General features: G+C 39.1%; 1 protein-coding gene across 4 annotated transcripts in view; it reads right to left on the bottom strand.

Annotated features, from left to right (window-relative positions):
- The window catches only part of PPARG (peroxisome proliferator activated receptor gamma), a 135,490-nt gene extending 116,689 nt beyond the window's left edge, over positions 1-18,801 (bottom strand). For 2 of the 4 annotated variants that reach the window (XM_043588149.1, XM_043588147.1), the window contains exon 1: positions 18,702-18,801. The gene's annotated coding sequence lies outside the window, so the exon portion shown is untranslated. Of the gene's footprint in view, positions 1-17,689; positions 17,767-18,701 lie in introns of those variants that run through there. The other 2 variants (XM_043588150.1, XM_043588148.1) reach the window with 1 other exon arrangement.
- Between the last annotated feature and the right edge of the window lie 1,826 nt (positions 18,802-20,627).

Genomic DNA, 20,627 nt, shown 5'->3' with positions numbered 1-20,627 from the left:
GGAAGAATAAAATGAGATAATGTATGCAATGCTTAAAACAGCCTGATACAGAATAAGTACTCAATAAACATTAATTATTACTATCAACAGCTAGATTACTCTTTTGGTGCTGGAGAACAGTCCTTTAGAAGGATAGTTTAGTGACATTTTGGCTAAGGATTTAAGCTGTGGAGTAGACTAAAGGGTAGACTGAATGGAAAGAAAGCATTCTCTAAACATGAACTCATATGGTTACATTTATAAATCAATTATAAACTAAGTTATCCTAGTGACAATATAACTCCAAAAAGTCATGATAGCTACTTAGGATTAGGAAGTAGAATGAGACTGTAGATTGGAAATAAAAAATGACAATTATTTGTTGAGCATCTGATATTTGTTAGCAGTGTTCTGGGCTCTGAGGATAAAGAATGAACAAAACAGACAAATGTTCCAGCTCTTGTGTAATTGCATATATGAAGATGTAATAAAAAAAAAAAAACCTAGATCATGAAGGATCATATGATATATCTGATGCAACTGGCATTTGGAAAAAGAGATAAAACTAAGGTTGTTAGAGACAATTAGGAGTTACTTCAACAAGCTACTATGCTTTACCAGGATTTACAAATCAAGGTCTATTGACCCCCTTCTCTCAATATGAAGATCAGTGATTCAAAAAATTTTTATAAAACCAATCAAAATCCACGTGTAAATCTCAGAAATAGCAACATAAACATTTTGTTCATGCTAAATTCAGGATAAAAAAAAATCCATACTTCATCATTTGACAAGTAGATAAAAACACATTTTATTTCCATATTCTAGTTAGAGACCTAACCAAAGACAGACAAGTTAGGAATTGGGAAACAGAGAAAAAAGGAAGAAAGCCATTAGAGGTGAGAAACAGAGAAAGGGGAAAGAAAAAAAAAGGAAAAAAGAGAATATAGGAAATGGCAAAAATGAGGGGGAAATAAGGAGGGTGGGAAAGAGAGGGAATTAGAAGGAGAGCTAGAGCAAGAACTGAGGAGACAGCCAGAGGACCTCAAAAATCCAGATTAGTCACAGGTAATAACTTTTTATGTTTAAGCTCAGCTATTCACTGGATATAAACATCAGAAACTGTCATCATTGGTATTTTATATATTATACAGAACTTAGAACCCACTAAATTATATAACCACACTGGTATTTTTACAATGATAACTACAGACAAATGCTACCTTCAGAAGACTACCCTGGCTTTTCTCTAAATTCACATTTTCCCTACTTTGGTGCCTATGCTCATACTATTTTTCCATTTGAGATGCTTTGTCCACCATCACCCCACATCCAATGAACAATACTCATTAAATATTTATTGAGTACCTACTATATACCAGGCACTATTCTAGGCACAATTCAAAATTTTACACATATTTTAATGAAAATGGGCTATTTTTTTTAAATTTTTTTTTTCAACGTTTATTTATTTTTGGGACAGAGAGAGACAGAGCATGAACGGGGGAGGGGCAGAGAGAGAGGGAGACACAGAATCGGAAACAAGCTCCAGGCTCCGAGCCATCAGCCCAGAGCCTGACGCGGGGCTCGAACTCACGGACCGTGAGATCGTGACCTGGCTGAAGTAGGACGCTTAACCGACTGCGCCACCCAGGCGCCCCGAAAATGGGCTATTTTAAGAAAATATTCTACTAGAACAAAAATGATTTCTTTCTTCTGCAGTTAACCTTTCTCTTCATTTGATACCATAAGCACTAAAAAAATAACATTCCTAACTTAAAAGCATTCTAGAATTTTCCCCAAACTATAGTGAGGATAACACTCCCATAGGAGTGTAAGTCCTACAGATCCTCCAAAGTGCAATTAATCTTTATTAATTCCAGCTGCTAAATGTTGACAGTACAGTTTTGAAGCTTATAATAACTATGTCAAAATGTTAAATAGCAGGGGTACCTGGGTGGCTCAGTCAGTTAAGTGTCTGACTCTTGATTTCCGCTCAGGTCACGATCTCGCAGTTCATAGGATCAAGCTCCGCCTTGGGCTCTTTGTGGACAGCATGGAGCCTGCTTGGGATTCTCTCTCTCCTTCTCTCTCTGCCCCTCCCCCACTTGCTCTCTCTCTCAAAATAAATAAATAAACATTTTTAAAAAGTTAAGTAAGAGGTGCCTGGGTGGCTCAGTCGGTTACTCAACTTCGGTCAGGTCAAGATCTCACAACTCAGGTTCGAGCCCCGCATTGGGCTCTGTGTTGACAGCATGGCCTGCTTCAGATTCTGTGTCTCCCTCTCTCTGTCCCTCCCCTACTCACACTCTCTCAAAAAAAAATTTAAAAAAAATAAAAACAAAAATAATTAAAAAGTAAAAAGTTGAATAATAAAAGTAATTTGAAATTTCACCCCCATCAAAATGGAATCCCAAAGACATTCCCAAAATGGATAGTCATGGCTGATCTTGTTCAACCCAAGCAATATATCACAGGAGGGAGAACGAATGATTTTAAGATCAGCAGCATGACTGTGATTTAGATAACTTGCTTCTGCAGATATAAGCATCACTTGGATGAGGAACTTACCACAAATATTAAAGGTGGAATTAAATGATGGGTGAGAAGCCATTAGAACAGTACTTTCTTTAAAAAGAACTGTGGAACTAACTGTACAGATATGCTTAAAATTGAATGTGCATTCAAATTTAGGTAAACATAATTACAAATTCTGATGAAAATGTCTAGACACTTAGTATACACTGGTGTTCCAATACAGTCAACAGCGAAAGAAATATGTTCTATGAAATTAATATTATAGGCTAGGGAATTGCTAGGGAATCACCCTATAAGTCATCCGGTTTATTTGTACTATCAAACAATACGTCTTGACATTTTGCATGAATGTCTCTACTGACATAGTATTCACTTCCTCACAACGCTTCCCCCATCATTGGACAATTGCAGTAATTAGAATCCTTACATTGAGCTGAAGCATGCCTCCCTTTCATTTCTAAAAATCCTTTGACAAAGGGCTATCTAGGATACAGGAAGCTCCATAAGTCTTGCCTACTGCTATACTCTCAGTGGCTAGCACAATGTGTGACACATAGTAAACATGCCATAAAAATGAGTACATGGCTGATGACCGCCCACAGGACTCAGTCACGAAGTCCAGTCCAGTTGTCCTTTAGGACTCCAGCTCTGAGGTGAAGGAACTTTTCTTTCCAATCCTTGTGGATACTTTTACAAAATGCGAAATTATGCGGTTGAATGCCATGACAATTTAAATGCTTATGCTTCCACTTGCACTTACCTTGTACCAAGTCAGAAACTAAGGGTTTATAAGCAGATCAGTCTCATTTTCCCTACCTCTTTGTTCCTACAGGCCCTGCTCATTTTATGTCCAGATGTTGCGATAGCCTCCTGTTTTCCCTGCACCCTACTGCCAAATTAATCTCCTGATTAAATCATCCCACTCCTTTTCTCAAGACCTGGAATCTCACCACTCCTTATAAGATAAAACCCACACTCCTTTGCCTGCATTCCAGACCCTTTCTCATCTGACCTAAAATCTGTATCTCCAACCATATTTCTCCTACTCACATACACGTACTACATCCACTTCAAATGCGTTGATCTCTGCAGAGTTCCCCCCAATCCATGCTTACGCATTATTCTAGGCTTTGTTTTCTTAGGCTGGATATTCCTTTCCCCTCCTTTTAGGCTGCCTCAAACCCTGAACTTTTTTTTTCTTTGTTTTATGGGGAAAAATTCACAGAACACAAAATTAACTATTTTAAAGCGCACAACTCAGTGATATTATGCACATTCTTCAAGCTGTGCAACCAGCACCTCTACCTAGTTCCAAAACATTTTAATCACCTCAAAAGGAAATCCTGTACCCATTAAGCAGTCACTCCCCCTTCCCCCAGGCCCTGGCAACCACTAATCTGCTTTCTTTCTCTATGGATTTGCCTCTTATGGATATTTCATATTAAAGGAATCATACTTAATTCCCGTGTTTCTTTTTCTGTATATATTTTTTTCTTTTCTCCCCAAAAGGTCACCCTGTCAATCTTTGAAGTTTTCAAGTTTGTTTAACCCATCTACATGGTTTTTTCTGGGTACACCCTCCACTCCCCACCGATGTGCCATTTCCTGAACTTTTGTAGCATTTGCTTTCTGTCTTACTTATTTTAGCTCTTAATCATATACTGCTCTGAAGTGTTCGTTACATGTTTCAATTTCACCCCATTTTGATTCATGTGGACTATAAACTCCTCCTTCTAGCAGCTTTGGTGTCTCCCTTTGTGCCTACAACCTACCTGAACATGTGTGCCATCCACAGTTTCCAGCCATACACAAATGAATAACAAAACTAAGGAAACAAATCTGGATCATCAGCAAGAGAAAGCTTCAAACTCATTTCAGTTCATCTTTCTTTTTATCAGGCTCTACCGTCCCAGCCATTTTGCTTCTCTCTCTTGGTATTTCTATCAGGGCCCTTCTTTGCCCTAGTAGGAGGTGAACAGGTGTGGCTACAGAAGGATAATGGCAGGCTGCCCAAGGGTGGAGAGTGCAAATTCCCTGCATTGATCTTTTGCTAAGGGACTCCTACCTTCATTCTATATCCACAGAGGGAAAGCCTGCTGAGAAGAGGGGGTGTACAGAGATGTCACAAGGCCATATAAAAAAAAAGGTTCCTCTATTTGCTTTGCTTTTATATGTATATCAATTTCTTTGGTATTTTGATTTCAAGTCGCTCATAAACCCATATCTGCCTTGTGAAAGGAGATTAACTGTTAAATAATGATGGTAATACTTGTGATTCATATATGAAACAGCACAGTGATTAAATTATTTTATATACTATAAACAAATCAATAGGCTCAAACTTGATACTCTTTTATCTAATACTTAACAAAATGTTTGAAAAGGAACCTGTTTTATTTTATGCATGAGTAAGAAGTCTTAATGACATTTTACTGTACATTATTATGAGTTTTTCTCCAGCTGTAGTATTAAATAGAATTTGTTACAGTTGCTATTAGAAGCCTCCAAACAAGAATGTAAAACAGTGCTCTGGCCCTTAGGCCATTTAAAACCTGTTTTTCTGACCAGAACAACTAAAAGATCCAACACAGAATGCTGAAGTCTATAATTAACATTTTTCCCCCTTTTCATATCCCATTTTGCCCTATTTACAACAAGTAAAATGTATCTCTCTTCTGGCATTAATTTCAAATCATTATTTATCATCAAAAAATGTTAAATACAATAAAGAGTAATTTAGGGAATTCCTTAAATATGTAGAGAAGACTAGCACTGAGAATCCGATACAAGTGATATGAAAAAAAACCTGTCCTCAAAATCAGATCGAGTTTAAAAATATTTTTAAAGTACTTAGAATGTACCCAGCCTCCCTGTGCTACAGGCTGTGAATTAGGGAAATCAAATCAAGTTTAGAAGAATTCATAAAGTACTTGTAATGCACTCAGTCCCCAAGCTACAGGCTGTGAATTAGGGAAATCAAATCAAGTTTAGAAGTATTTATAAAGCACTTATCATTGCCAGTCCCCTGTGCTATAGGCTGTGAATTAGGGAAATCAAATCAAGTTTAGAATTTTTATAAAGTACTGATAATATACCCAGTTCCCTATGCTATAGGCTGTGAATTAGGGAAGGTATGCAGTACATATATATGTAAGAGGAATAAGAACTACAACATTCATTTCTATCCTCTATGAATTAACAATTTTTCTTGGCACACAGAATTCGTACATAAAAATTGTAAGAGGGGTACCTGGGTGGCTCAGTCGGTTAAGCGTCCGACTCCGGCTCAGGTCATGATCTCATGGTTCATGAGCTTGAGCCCTGTGTCAGGCTTTGTGCTGACAGCTCAGAGCCTAGAGCCTGCTTCAGATTCTGTGTCTTCCTGTCTCTCTCTGCCTCTCCCTCACTTGTGCTCTATCTCTCTCTCTCTCTCTTAAAAATAAACATTTAAAAAAATACATGTAAAAAAAATTGTAAGACATGACAGCAAAGAATCAGCAAATATAAATGTGTAATACAAAATATGGGATGCATTAAATTACATTTCAGAGTAGATCTGGCTTCTAATTGTTTTCCTTCAGCTAAGATGAAAATTAGCTTGCATTTCCTGAATTCAAAAGCTGGTGGCCAGTGTAAATATTTTACATACCTTGCATGACAAAGGACATCAACCTGATGTTTTAAAACGTAATGTGCTTAATACAGACAAATTAATCATGTGTATGTATCGTACTTTGCTAGGATTAAAGATTGTTCCAGCAGACATAGAGAAATACACAGCATGAATCATGTGCACAACCTAAAAATGTCTTAGATTTTCTCGGCTTTTACTGTACTGTGGTTATATGCCTCCCTGGTGCTAGATGCTGGTTCACCTACCCAGCATGATATGCTCTCCAGACTAAGAAGTACTAGTTCACTGTCTCTAAGGCCATGTTTTCAGATGGGCAGATTTTATTTCCTATGTAAGGATATCTAGTGTTGAAAAACAAGTGGTCGGTCACTCATTAAATGTTTGTGGAGTTTGTGGAATTGAATAAACTGCACTGAAATCTGTAAAATTTGAGAGTTTTGATTATATCTGAACTATATTGCACTCTATTTTGCCATGGCAGCCTATATATGAATGGATTAATTCTATTTAACTTCACATAAGCTCCTTCAAAATATATTTTCCTTATCATTTTCCCCCAAAAGTGTCATGTTGTTCACAACTTATGTTTAAGTGGTTAATAAGATATTTTCTGTCAATGTAACATCAGAACCAAAATGACAGACAATTTATATGTGAGTATAGCAATTGGAAATAGCTATAATAAATCATCTGACCAAAGGATAGTCATTTCAAATAGTATCTGAGTTACCGTTTGCTCAAATATTATAGTCTAGATATATAAAAGTTCTTTATTGGTTTTTTTTTAACGTTTATTTCTATTTTTGAGACAGAGAGAGACAGAGCATGAATGGGGGAGGGTCAGAGAGAGAGGGAGACACAGAATCTGAAACAGGCTCCAGGCTCTGAGCTGTCAGCACAGAGCCCGACACGGGGCTTGAATTCACAGACCACGAGATCATGACCTGAGCTGAAGTCAGACGTTTAACCGACTGAGCCACCCAGGTGCCCGCTTTATTGGCTTTTAAAGAAAAGTAGCTAGGGGTGCCTGGGTGGCTCAGTCAGTTAAACGTCCAACTTGGTGTCAGGTCACCATCTTGCTGTTCACGAGTTTGGGCTCTGTGCTGACAGCTCAGAACCTGGAGCCTGCTTCAGATGCTGTGTCTCCCTCTCTCTCTGCCCATCCCTGCTCATGCTCTCTGTCTCTCAAAACTGAATAAACATTTAAAAAAAAATTAAAGAAAAGTAGCTAACTTTATTTCCTGACGGGGAGGGGATTTTAAAAAATATTTTAATGGGATAGTCCCAGTGAACTTTGTTTTACATTTCTATTAAGTATAAATAATTTTTCATAAGTAATTAGGTTACAAATTCACTTGTATAATTCACCCCTTAAATATTTTCAGTGTGAGAGGTGCCTGGGTGGCTCAGTTAGTTAAGTGTCTGACTCTTGATTTCGGCTCAACTTATCAGGTCATCATCTCAGGTTTGGTTTCTGAGTTCGAGCCCCGTGTTGGGCTCTGCGCTGACAGTTTGAGGTCGGCTTGGGATTCTGTGTCTCTCTCTGCCCCTCCCCCACTTGCACACAAGCACTTTTTCCTCGCCCTCAAAATAAATAAACAAAAATTTAAAAGTATATATATATATATTCACTGTGAGAACATTTAAAATAAATCTTTTGCAAAGTGAATAATCACCTTGTCATTTGGATTTTCAATAACAGTAGTACCCTATTAACAAAGGGTGCATTCTACCTCCTTTGTTAATAAATTTATTACTGAGAAGACAGAAAGTAATGCAATAATACATCATTCATAGTATATAATACATACATATGAACTAAAATAATATAGTAATAAGGGACCCAGGAAAAATATTCAAGGACACAGGTTTTCCCCTACTTCATACGCAACTCAAAGATAGCTGTCTGACTCCATGTTGGTCTAGCAATGCTGCCTACTCACAGGACATGGGCCAACCTGTGGCTTCTTTAGATACCACCTCTCCCACTACTGTTCTTGTTAAATCTAGTTGACAATAATCATAAACCCTAGGAGAGATGGAAATTGTTAGTCTTGTTCATTGCTTTATCCTTCTTCTCTAAAACAGCTCCTGGCACAAAGGAGAAGCTCAATAAGTATTTGTTGAATAAATAAATCTTCGTTAAAAAGGAGCTTCTTCTCAGTCAATCTGTCCTTCGAGGTATCATCACATGAAGTTTGTGTTAACCACAAATTCTAAGTGCTATAAACTGAATTTTGTTAGCTGAGGTTTGCCTTGTATTAAGGACTAAATTATCAGAAACGGGGGAGACAGAAAGAAGAGAGAAATATTCAATATTCCAGATACAAAATTTATAAAAGCTTTTACAACTGTTTTCATTTAGATAAAGGTTATTCTAAAGACATCAAGCTGGGGCGCCTGGGTGGGTCAGTTGGTTAAGTGTCCGACTTCTGCTCAGGTCATGATCTCGTGGTCTGTGAGCTCTAGCCCTGCGTCGGGCTCTGTACTGACAGCTTAGAGCCTGGAGCCTGTTTCAGATTCTGTGTCTCCCTCTCTCTTTGACCCTCCCCCATTCATGCTGTGTCTCTCTCTGTCTCAAAAATAAATAAACGTTAGGGGCGCCTGGGTGGCGCAGTCGGTTAAGCGTCCGACTTCAGCCAGGTCACGATCTCGCGGTCCGTGAGTTCGAGCCCCGCGTCAGGCTCTGGGCTGATGGCTCGGAGCCTGGAGCCTGTATCCGATTCTGTGTCTCCCTCTCTCTCTGCCCCTCCCCCGTTCATGCTCTGTCTCTCTCTGTCCCAAAAATAAATAAAAACGTTGAAAAAAAAAATTTAATAAAAAAAATAAATAAATAAACGTTAAAAAATTAAAAAAAAAAAAAGACATCAAGCTGATATAAACTCAAAAGAGGTTCCAAAGAAAGTGACAAGAAAAATGTCACCTGTAATCTGGTTCAAAGGTAAAACCACTTAATTTTCCCTTTGGGATTTCTAGAACAATGCAACAGAAAAAAGGAAAAATGAATTAATTCAAAGGCTATTGCTCTGGCCTGTTGTATGCACATATACTTGCATGTATATTATGTATTGCTCTATGTTTATTTATATATTATATTAAATACACATTACATATATAATATACTAAAAATATACCTTTTAGGGATACCTGGGTTGCTCAGTTGGTTGAGCATCCAATTTCAGCTCAGGTCATGATCTCATGGGTCATGGGTTTAGGCCCCATGTCAGGCTCTGTGCGGACAGCTCAGAGCCTGGAGCCTGCTTCAGATTCTGTGTCTCCCTCTCTCTCTGCCGCTCTCCACCCCTTCTCTCTCAAAAATAAATAAACATTAGAAATTTGAAAAATAAATAAAAAATAAAAGCTCTGTTTGTCAGTGTATGCTAAAGATCAAATAGGGAACATAAATATAAACCAAATCAAATCTTACATATGGCTGAGAAAATTAAGAAGCTCTAACAGAGATGGGATATTTTTCTCCTTCCAAATAGAGGCTAGTCAAGCAAAGACTACAGAGGAGACCAAAATGTGGAATAAAAGTAAGTATGAAATAAAACTGGATATAACCAAAAAGAATTCATGTAGTGTCTTACCATTATCTTCACTAGCTTTCAAGGAATAAAATAGGTAGAGGATTCTCAATGTTTGATTTGCTCTTTCCCTTGGTTTTTACTGATAAGAGTTACAGGCATACTAAAAAACAGAAAAGCTATAAATGTATGCTTTTAGTTACAGATGTAATTTTATATTACTGGCTAAACTTTGGAAAAGAGGGAAAAATATAAACAATTTTAAAACCCTCACTATTTAACATAACTGTCATAATTTTTGTATATTCCTTCCCTTCCAGACTTTTTCATACACATACATTTATATAAGGTTGTAATCAATAGTGCAAATACATTTTATGCTACTTTCAATATTTTTCAGATTTGTTATCATTTTCTAAATTATCATTGATGAGTGTGTAACATTCTACCTAGTGATTACACCATAATTTACTTAACTGTTTCCCTGCTACTGAATAAGTTACTTCTAAGTGTTGGTCCCTATAACAATGATTTTATGAAAGTCTCTGTGTATATTTTTTTTCCTATATCCTGCATATCTTCGGGAAATGTTCCACAAGTATGAGTACAGCATCCCAGTGTTTGATACACTGCCTGGTCTCTTTCTAAGCAGCCGGAACTCAATCATAGTGACATCAGAAATATATAAAAGTACAAGTTTCTTCAATTCCAGAACAAACATTTTAGAATTAAAAAAAATTATCGTCAATAATCACTAGGAAGGGTACACAGATGTTCTACTATTATTAAACTAGAATTGAGGCATATAAATCCATTATCTTGTAAGTCTGTTTAATGTGAAACCTCTGGGGGTGAATCATCCCCAGTGAGCTTATAAAACCAAGTCCTAAAGTTGTAGTATTTGAACTTGGAGTATTTGGAGACTCAGGATTCCTGACGACCATTCTAAGGTAAGAGGAACCAGTAACACTCAGACTATGAAGTGAGCCGGCTAGTCTCTCTTGACACAAGCTTACTGACAACACTGAGCTTCTTTAAGTAATACAATGGAGTTAATTTTACAGGATGATCCCAAGAGAGTCTATCAATGGGGAGAATGCAGCAATGAACTTAACTATAGCAAGGGTAAGGCCCACTAAAAATAATCAAAACTAAGTGCACTCATCAGTGTAGGCCCAGGCCATCTCTTGGGATGCAGGAGAAGGGGGGTTCCAAAACAGTATCTATCAGAATTCTTTTGGAGAGCCTGTTAAAACATATCCCCAGAGTTTCTCTGACTCAGTAGGTTTGGGTGTGGCCCTAGAATTTGCATTTCTACCAAGTTCCCAGATGATGCCGATGCTGCTGGTCCAAGGACCACACTTGAGAACCACCGCCTTGGACGATTTCTTCATTCTTTTTAAAACATTTATTGAGTGCCTACTAAGTATGGTGCTATACGCTGGAGCTAGGAAGATGAATAAAACCCAGTCAGTACCTACTTCAAGTAACTGATAATCTATATTTTTGTAGACATTGCACTGCTCTAGTCCTATATGCCAACAAATTTGGACCTCACTGAAAACAAAGCTTAAAAATATATTATACTGCTTTTAAATAAAGCCAGGATGTTTTTAATTAGTTCCAAATGCTTTAGGAAAACATGTAGTAATCCTACATTGGCAAATGTCTGAGTATTTTCTTCACTCTTCTGGATTTTACCGACATGTGCAAATAATTTGTTAAAGTATCTTCTTCATTTATATATATACCATTCATACATTTGTTCTCTTTCACAAACTGTATCCACTACATAAAACAAGTGACAGAATTTATCTAAACACTTTTCCACATGCAATCAAAAACTTATTTACACAGGTAATTATCAACTGACAGAAAAGAATGACATTTAGCAGGGTAGGACTTTGGGATTCTCTGCTTTAGATTCAGACTTCCACAACACTGGAAAAAGTGAATGGCAAGTAAACAATTTGCATGAGGGTGGCCCAAACCTAACTGCTAAATACTACTGTCAGCTGATTCACAGAATTAATGAACTTGCTTTTGACATGGCTACTAAGCTTCTATCTCTAACAGAGATGTGTTGGCTTGCCATAACTACTGTTGGCAAAAAATAAAAATAAAAAATAAAGCATGTATTAAGTTGTATGATCTGTGGATCTGCAAAAGCATTAAGTATTATTTATACTTCAGTACATTATTTTCTAGTGTGATTGAAAGGTTCCCCTCATTTCAATCTATTAAGAAGCTACTTTAAAAGTCTGGAAGAACTAACTCATGGAGACACTAGATAATTTGTCTAACATCGTAGTGAAAATAAAAAGACATAATGAGATATAATATTCAGATATTTGATTACCATAACTCATAACCTTAATTTTGATTACATTTCCTAGGAAAGTTGATGTTGGAGAATAACAACTTGCTTTCTTTGAGGAGAAAAAATGGTTTAAGGAAGACTTGTATTGATTTTTCAGAGAAAAATAAAGGCATGTATGAGAAAATATATCCTTTCCGATCACTGCTATTTCCAATGGTTACTTTCCTATTCGTTTCAAAGAGGCTGGTTTATGGAGAAACTGGAACATGAATCACCTTAATTTTATTTTTCCTCCTCCAGATCACCTCTTTCAAACTCCCACGCATGTTATCTATTCCCTAAAGGCCTTGTTTTCAGGTAGCAAGGAAACTAGGAACTAAGCTCTCAAATTTTTGCTGACAGTGATTTAAAGAACCAACCCTGCTAGGAATATTGGCATTTTGAAAGTGGACTTCAAACTTTCAAATGACAAATACAGTTTGAGAGGTGAAATGCCAGCTAGTGGGGTGGGGTCAAAGTTAAGGGGTTCTTCCTAGCACTTCATCATTGTACTCAGAGAGTTTGACAGGTCTGTTTCCCCACTGCCTTCCTTATAAAGGAAAATTTATTTCTTAAACATCCAGGATAAGAATATTCTCTTTCCAGTCCCTTTCCCAGATTCCCTCCTGAAGCAACTTACAGAGCCAGAGAGAACAGCACTGCTAGGTGGCAGTTTCAGAATTTAAAGATATATATATATATATACACATATATAGATTTAATTTTTAAGGCTTATTTATTTTTGAGAGAAAGAGACAGAGTGATAACAGGGAAGGGGCAGAGAGAGAGGGAGACACAGAATCCAAAGCAGGCTCCAGGCTCTGAGCTGTCAGCACAGAGCCCAATGAGAGCTCTAACTAGAGAGCAGTGAGATCATGACCTGAGCTGAAGTCTGATGCTTAACTGACTGAGCCACCCGGGGCCCCCAGAGACATTTTAAAATTCTGTGATGTCACTGAGGAGCACGGTAAATTCTTAGAAACCAACCTTGTATTTGAGGTCTATGCACGGTAACTGCAATCTGCTAATTGTGGGAGTTGACCATACACAGATCTCTTACACTCCTACTCAGGGTATTTCCCTATTTTTCTACCTCCCTCCTATCTCCCTTCTCCTTATCTGTGGTAAACTGTGAAGGAATTCACACCCCAGGTTTATGCTAATATGAACTCTTGCCAGAAGGTCAGAAAATCTGTTTCAGTAAGTCTTATCCACATTGTTAACTCTCCTAGATGAGTTCACAAATGAAAGCGTTTTTTAAGAAATAGTGAATCAGTCAAACTAGCAATGAATTTATTATCTAAAATCAATGAAGTAGAATGTCTCCTAAACAGATAATCAAATTGAACTAAACCATTATGTGATCTAGTTTAAAACCTGAAAATGAAGTTTTAAATTTCAATTTTAATTGATTTGTGTTGCATGAATTGATCATTTCATATTTTCCCTTTATATCTGAGAAATCACAGTAGGGAAAGGAGACTCATCGCACCGTGTCGCAAAAAAGATCTTCAAGTTGAGAATGGCCTAGTCACTGAAATAGCTGAAGGTACAGCAATGACTCTGAGAAAGCCCAAACGGAAGAGAGTGGAAGTGAATATTGCTCCTCCTCCCCAACCCGAAGGGGAAGCCACAGGAAAAGGAACACTCACCTACAGGCACAGGCCTAAGCTTTCTTTGCCCTCTGTCTCCCTAACCCTTTAATTATATTCCTACATGGGCTCTGTAGCTCCATATTCCCGGAACAGAATGGGCTTCAGACCTGGAATCAAGTCTCTTACTTTCTTGCAGAGGAGACACTTCACAACAAGATGTATTTAACAATTCATAAGCAGAATTTAAAATTTATTATTTGGGGGTGCCTGGGTGGCTCAGTTGGTTGGGCATCCAATTTTGGCTTAGGTCATGATTTCAGGGTTCGTGAGTTCAAGCCCTGCATCGGGCTCTGTGCTGACAGCTCAGAGGCTTGAGGCTTCCTCTCTCTCTGCCCCTCCACCGCTTGTGTGCTCACTCTCTCTCAAAAATAAACACTAAAAAATATTTTAATTTATTATTTGGATGATGCATGGTTTTCCAATTACTCCCTACTAGTAAAGTGGTGGGCTATTAGGAGGCATACTCATTTTTAAGCTTCTAAAAGCCAATTTTTGGTTATAGCTTGTCAGAAAAAGACCCAATTCTTACAACAAGTACAAGTCACTTTTAGTCTTTTAGTCGGAGATAAAAACCTGTCTTTTGATTTGAAGGTTCACAGGCCTCATTATACAATAAACCTGCTCCTGGATAACATACATTAAACACTCACAGAGTATACCATAAAAATATGTAAAGAATAGAACTTATCAAATAAAAGCACAATGTGCACCTAGATGGCATTAGACACACAATGTTGACACAAGAGGATCCACGTTGTGTCTACCCAGGACTCACAAATATAATGTAATAAAACAAAAAAATTATTTGTCTGATTTTTTATTGAAAATCATCAAGAATAGGAAATAAAATTTAATATTGAAGAGTGATGAAATATTTCCAGAAACATTTTACAAATTGATCACCACATGGTAAGTATTATCTTTAGCTCATTCTTAACAATGATCTCAAAATTAATACTAGGGTGAATTATTAGCATTTGTAGAAGAGTTAGCTATATGATGTGGATAACCATGAAGTTTCTCTTTAAAATATATGCTCAGTTAAATTCAGGACAAGGTCATATCATTTAAGATACACAGGTTTTACGATAAAGTCTTAAAATCATATCAAAAAAAAAAAAACCTCCAAAAAACAAAAAACAAAAGCGTAGAACAATAACTGCAATACTTTTCCCATTTCACAGACGAGGAAATGCAGAGTTAGAAAGGATAAGTGATCAATGGCCATTACCACCCTGCTTGTGCTGGAGCTCATCTGATCTCAGAAGCAAAGCAGGGTCAGGCCTGCTTAGTAATCAGATAGGAGAAAGAACAAGTGACTTGCCCCGTTGTAATAACTAAAACTGTGAAAAATGTAAACATTCATGTTCTGGGTTAAATATTCAGTATTAAAATGTTAATAGGTATTGATTGTTGAAGAAAAATATTTCTTGGTATATAAACATTCAAAAAAATAAATAAGCACATACTCGTATTGGTGATAGCTTTTGTCTTAACATCTAGAAAACTATCTCCAAAATATGGTCTATTGTATTTGAATCTATTTCCTTCCAAGAGCCAACTTAAGTAATTAAGGTAAATAAAAATAAAACGTGACATTTTTATTAACTTAGTTCTAAAACATATGCCATATAACTTCTCAAAATCTACCTCCGTATTGTGGTAAAATACAAATAGTAAATGAGAAACTCCATGAAGATTTCAAATAATCTTCAACTTAAAAAATTTTATCTAGAATGTTATGACATGTATAATATGTGGGGGCTGTCTATGCTTGCAAGATGGTTATTCACAAATCTTACTGTACTTTGGTGGAGTCAAATTAGATCAGTTTCAAAGGATTCTGTAAGCACTTTTTGTTGCTTTTAGGCCTCAACTACCTACCCTAATATCAAGATTTGCTAGGAAAAATAAGAAAAGCAACTTAAAAATTCAGTTTAACTGTTTTCAAGAGCGGGGAGCGTATGTTTACATTTACAGATTGGTGACTTAAATCAAGTTTTTTTGATTAGTGATTTTTAAAAAAATCCTCTACAACTGGTATTTATTTAGTGGAAACAGAGGAGACCAAAAACTTCTTCTAGTACATTTACTATACCTTTGGACATATATTTCCAAGTTCAAGCGACAATGAATTTAGTGGGACACCCACAAATCAGAATGATGACATTTTCTGTGTTATCCATTAGCAGATCGATCGATCGATCGATCAATCGATCCTATCAAAGAAGTAAAAGTATGGGCCAGAATTTATAAGAGAATTTGTGAAGTATTACTTTAACATTTTTTCCCCTACTTTATGAAAGTCTTGTCATTAGCAACCGTTTTACAATTTGAAAACTAAATGAAGTGTATTAATACTTGTGTATGTTTTCACAGCATTGCCTTTCACATAGCTTTCACATGCATAATTATCTTAATAATTAAGGTTCATGGCAAACATCTTATTTTCAGAGAATTACAGAAGAGAGAAAAATAAGTATTTGTTTACAATTCTGTAACTTACTAACTAAAAGCAATTAGCCGTGATCAGTAATGCATTTCTAATTCATACGCCTAAAGTCAGGCTTTGTCTCCTATATAAAATTTAAATGTCATAGGGATTTTGAAATTAATAGCGAATTTTAAAAATTGATATAGTTTTTAAAATGTAATTCTGAAATATACGAAGAAATGAATATTAAGGAAATTTGTCCCTTGAAAGAAAAGTGTATTCAATTATTAAAAACACCAATCACAAAAATATTTCAAAGTATTTTAAGTTCAATAAAGAATATGATGCTGGCAGACATATATGTTTTACTTTTTAAAATTATATTCTTATAATTTAAAGGAATGAAAAACAATGTCCAAAAATCTTAGCCAAGAATTCTCTAAACCTTCAGCCTTCATCAATGCCATGCTTTTATAGTAGTTATTGTAAAGACTAGAAACAAACGTTTAAATATGAAAAGAATTTTGATTTAAAAATGAAAACAACACATTTCTCCCCTTCAATGAGTTGTAGAAGATTAAGCTGGTCACGAGGTGATTCTAAGATGCTTTCAGTTATCATTATCAGCAAGTTAACATATATAACTTAAATAACGGAGAAAAACCACGTGGAGTACAGAGTAAGGCAAAATAGATGGTTTTGTAACAAGCTTCATTTTTTGGCTAACATAACGTTAGTTTTAAATTTTCATATATCACTATGGCACCGTATTAGCCACAGAATGCATCTGTGCACCTGACAACAGACAACACAAAAATTATGTTAAAACTTGAACAGGTTCTCTTGAAACATCACTCCTAACGCTAACTGGTAACATGGGTAAGTGTCTTCCACAAAACAATCATAAGAGTGTGAAGTATTTCTTTAAAAGAGAAGCCCCAGGGATTGTCTATGTCAGTCTCTATACCAGAAGGGTTTCCTAAATCATCTAACACCATCCGTTTGATTCTGCTCTCAGTTAGTGATTGATCATTTAGCTATAGACAGAAGACTGCCACAGAACATCTGAGATTTGTGGAAGAAGATGATACCTGGGTCCTTTTAAAGACTAAGTTATTCACTCTTCTCTCAACAACTCTGCTTACGATTTGTTTCATGAATGATAAAAACAGTTGACATTAAATAATGTACTTCAAAATAAGGAGACTTCTCCAGGAATTGGGTTCCTAACAACTCAGTTCAGCATCTTGCTTGGTTTTGTTTTCAGATGATGATTTAAACAAAATTAATTTTACACTTCATCCCCCAATCTTAAAAGGAAAAGAAGAAAAACTTCAGCTTCTTCATGGCAGATTACTATTATTTGACTTTATTCCTCTAAAATAGAAAGTCTTCCCAAGAAAATAGTGAATTATCCTTAGACTCAAGTGAATTAGATTCTTATGTTAAAACAACAGCACAGCCAAATAATCACTATATAGTATAATCGTCACCAACATCACCTTGCAAATTCTGGGTACATCAACACATTTCGCAAAATGCAGTTAGAGTGAGGCGACTCACCTAAGCAACGGAAGCTAACAAGAAGAATTTAGAAATGCAGCCTTCTGATCCCCAGCAGAGGTAAAGGCCCCTTCTTTACCTAACAACTGATCTTATATAAAAGCAGCAAATAGGTTACTCCCAGTTTCTGCCTCCTTACCTTAGGCTCCTCCCCAAATACCAAGGCATACAGTACCACAGTTACACACCCACTTTGCAATCCCTGCACTGAGGGACCAGCGCTTTTTAAGTTACCTGCCTCTCCCAACCTCAGAGTGCACAGAGCGGGCGCTGAAGCTCGGCAAGCGTAGGAGCCCCCAACCGGGTAATTCCACCTTTCCCAACACGGGGGTGGGGCGGGGGACGCACGCATTCTCCATCCCCCAGCGACCCTAGGGAGTCTGGCCAACCTCCCAGCCCCTCCAGTCGGCTCACGGCCTGCACAGCGCTCAAGGGCGCCGGGAGGGGGTGACCCCAAGGGTGCCCCTCGCTCAACTGTCACCGCGCCCCCACACAGTGACCGCCGCCTGGGCTATGGGGACTGAGCAGGAGACTCCACGGCCGAGGGACGGACACGCATCGGAGCCCGCGTTTCGGTCCCAAAGTTCGCCTCGAGCGCCTCCTGGACGCCCGCGCACCTCCGCCAGGGGCTCGGAGGTCCCCGGTTCTCTCGGACCGCGACCCAGGCGCTTCCTCGAGGGGGCCTGTCCGGGGAGCGCGGGACGCACGGCTGGCGTCTCCCGGTGCGCGGCCGCCGCTCCGTGTGGGGCGTCTCGCGTGCAGCCCGTGCCCTCCCCCGCCTGGAGGGCTCTTTCTGCGCCCGGACTTCTCAGCGCGCGCGCAAGACCCTCGCCCGGGACCTACCCGCTCCCGTCCCCTCAGACTCGACGCCGCAGCCCGGTCCCCTCAGCCCCACGGCCTCGCAGCCCGGCCCTCCTCGGGCCCCGACCCTTCGGCGCTTCCCCGCCCTCCGGACTCCCCCTCGACCCGCGGCCCCGCCGCCCCCAGCGCCGCCCCGCACCCGGACACTGACCTGCGGCGGCACCCCGCTCCGGCGTCCCGGCGGCCGACCCGAGCGCCCCAGGCGGCGGCTTAGGCGCGGGCGCGGGCTCGGGCTCCGGCTCGGGCTCAGAGTGCGGTCGGCCCCGCCTGCCCGAGGCCGAGCCGGGCCGGGCCGGGGCGGGCGCGGCGCGGCGCGGGGGCGGGCGCGGGGGCGGAGAGCACGCGGCGCGGGGCGCCAGCCGCCAGGCGCACAGTAGGGCCCCTGGCCGCGCAGGCTGTCTTGGCGCGCGCCCACTCGGCTCGGCCTCGTTCGTTCCTCACAACCACCGCTGGGAGGCGGCTCAGAAATGGTCCCATTTTACAGAGCGGGCGTTCGAACACAGCTCGGATAGGGACCCGTAGGGCCACGTCTGGGAAGAGCACGAAGTGCGGGTTCCGGAGCCCGCCTTCCATCTCCAGGCCGGTGTGTCTCACCCTTCGCACTGTGGTCTGCGAGGCTTCTTTCTTACAAGTTGTTATTTTTAATGACATTCTTAAAAAAGAAGTTAAGTCATATTGAGGATCACCGTTGGGCCGTTTAGCTGACGACCCAGTGGTCCTGCACGCTTTCAGTGCCCCCTTTTTGCATTTGTACTTCACACAGGTGTCCATTAGTCCTTTAAAGTGACAGAGTTTTGGTTTTAATCATTAAAAGCATTTCTTAAACTCATTAACATAATTTCTTGAATTCTTCAGTGGTGTTTCCTCCACTGAGGGCCTGGGACACATGGTGGGGGTGGGGCAGGACGTGGGGCGTGGGACTTAAGTTTGAGAAGCAGTTTACGGCACTCTGCCTTGTAAATGTACTAGGTAGACTGTGGGCGGCTTCTTCTGCAGCTGTCTCCACGACCACCCCTCCAGAGGGGTTAACAGATGCCCAGTAAGAAAGCTTCTGGTCTTGTGGACTTGAGGCCTTTCCTTCTGTCCCTTCTTCCCATGTCATTTACTGAGCGTCCTGTTCTAGGCCTGTTCCCCCTTGAGGCAAAGATGAAGAAAGTCCTTGTCCAGAATGCTCTCTGGTCCTTTAACGTCTTAACTTGGTGGAGATGCCTAGGTCTTCTCCCTTCAGTGCGGAAAGTTCCTTTTTGTAGTTTGCAGTAAAATTTCGTGAGGGTATCACTTCCGAGAAGGTTCAGAGCTTAAGTCAATGGATCCATGCCCTTCTATTTGTGCCCTCCAACAAGAAGTACCACAGCTCTATAGGATGTCAAAGAACATTTATTGACCCTTGAAAACCCCATTTCTTTGCCTGAAATCTAGGTAAGTCGCGGCTCAGCATTCTGAACTCAGGCATAGAAGTGCTGCATGCATCCTATTTCTTGATCTTTCCAGAGTTCCAATCATTTTTTAAACAGCTTTATTGAGATAGAATTTACATGAATATCATGCATTTCAAATATACAAATTCAGTATTTTTCACTTTATTGACAGTTATACCACCATCACCATAACCTAATTTTAAAACATTTTCATCATCCCCAAAAGAAACCTCCTCCCCATTAGCACTCAGTCCCGGTAACCAGAGACAACCACCAATCCAATTCTGTCTCTACAGATTTACCTATTTTGGATATATTGTATAAATGAAATCAAACAATAAGATCTGTTGTGACAGGCTTCTTTCAACTTAGCATAATGTTTTGAGGCTCACTAGTGTTGTAACGTATTGATATTTCATTATTTTTATGGTCAAATAATATTCCATTGTCTGGATGTATCACATTTTGTTTATTCATCCTTGGTTAATGAATATTTGGGTTGTTTCCACTTTTTGACCATTAGGAATAATGCTGCTATGAACATTCACATCAAGGTTTTGTATGGACATATTTTTTTCATTTCTCTTGGGTATGTATCTAGGAGCAGAATTGCTGGATCATATGGTATCTCTATGTTTAACTTTTTAAGGTACTGCCAG

This window comes from Prionailurus bengalensis, chromosome A2 (genome assembly GCF_016509475.1).
Source record: "Prionailurus bengalensis isolate Pbe53 chromosome A2, Fcat_Pben_1.1_paternal_pri, whole genome shotgun sequence".
NCBI lineage: Eukaryota > Metazoa > Chordata > Mammalia > Carnivora > Felidae > Prionailurus > Prionailurus bengalensis.
Note: the sequence above shows the minus strand (reverse complement) of the source record. Positions and strands in the feature narration are given on the sequence as shown.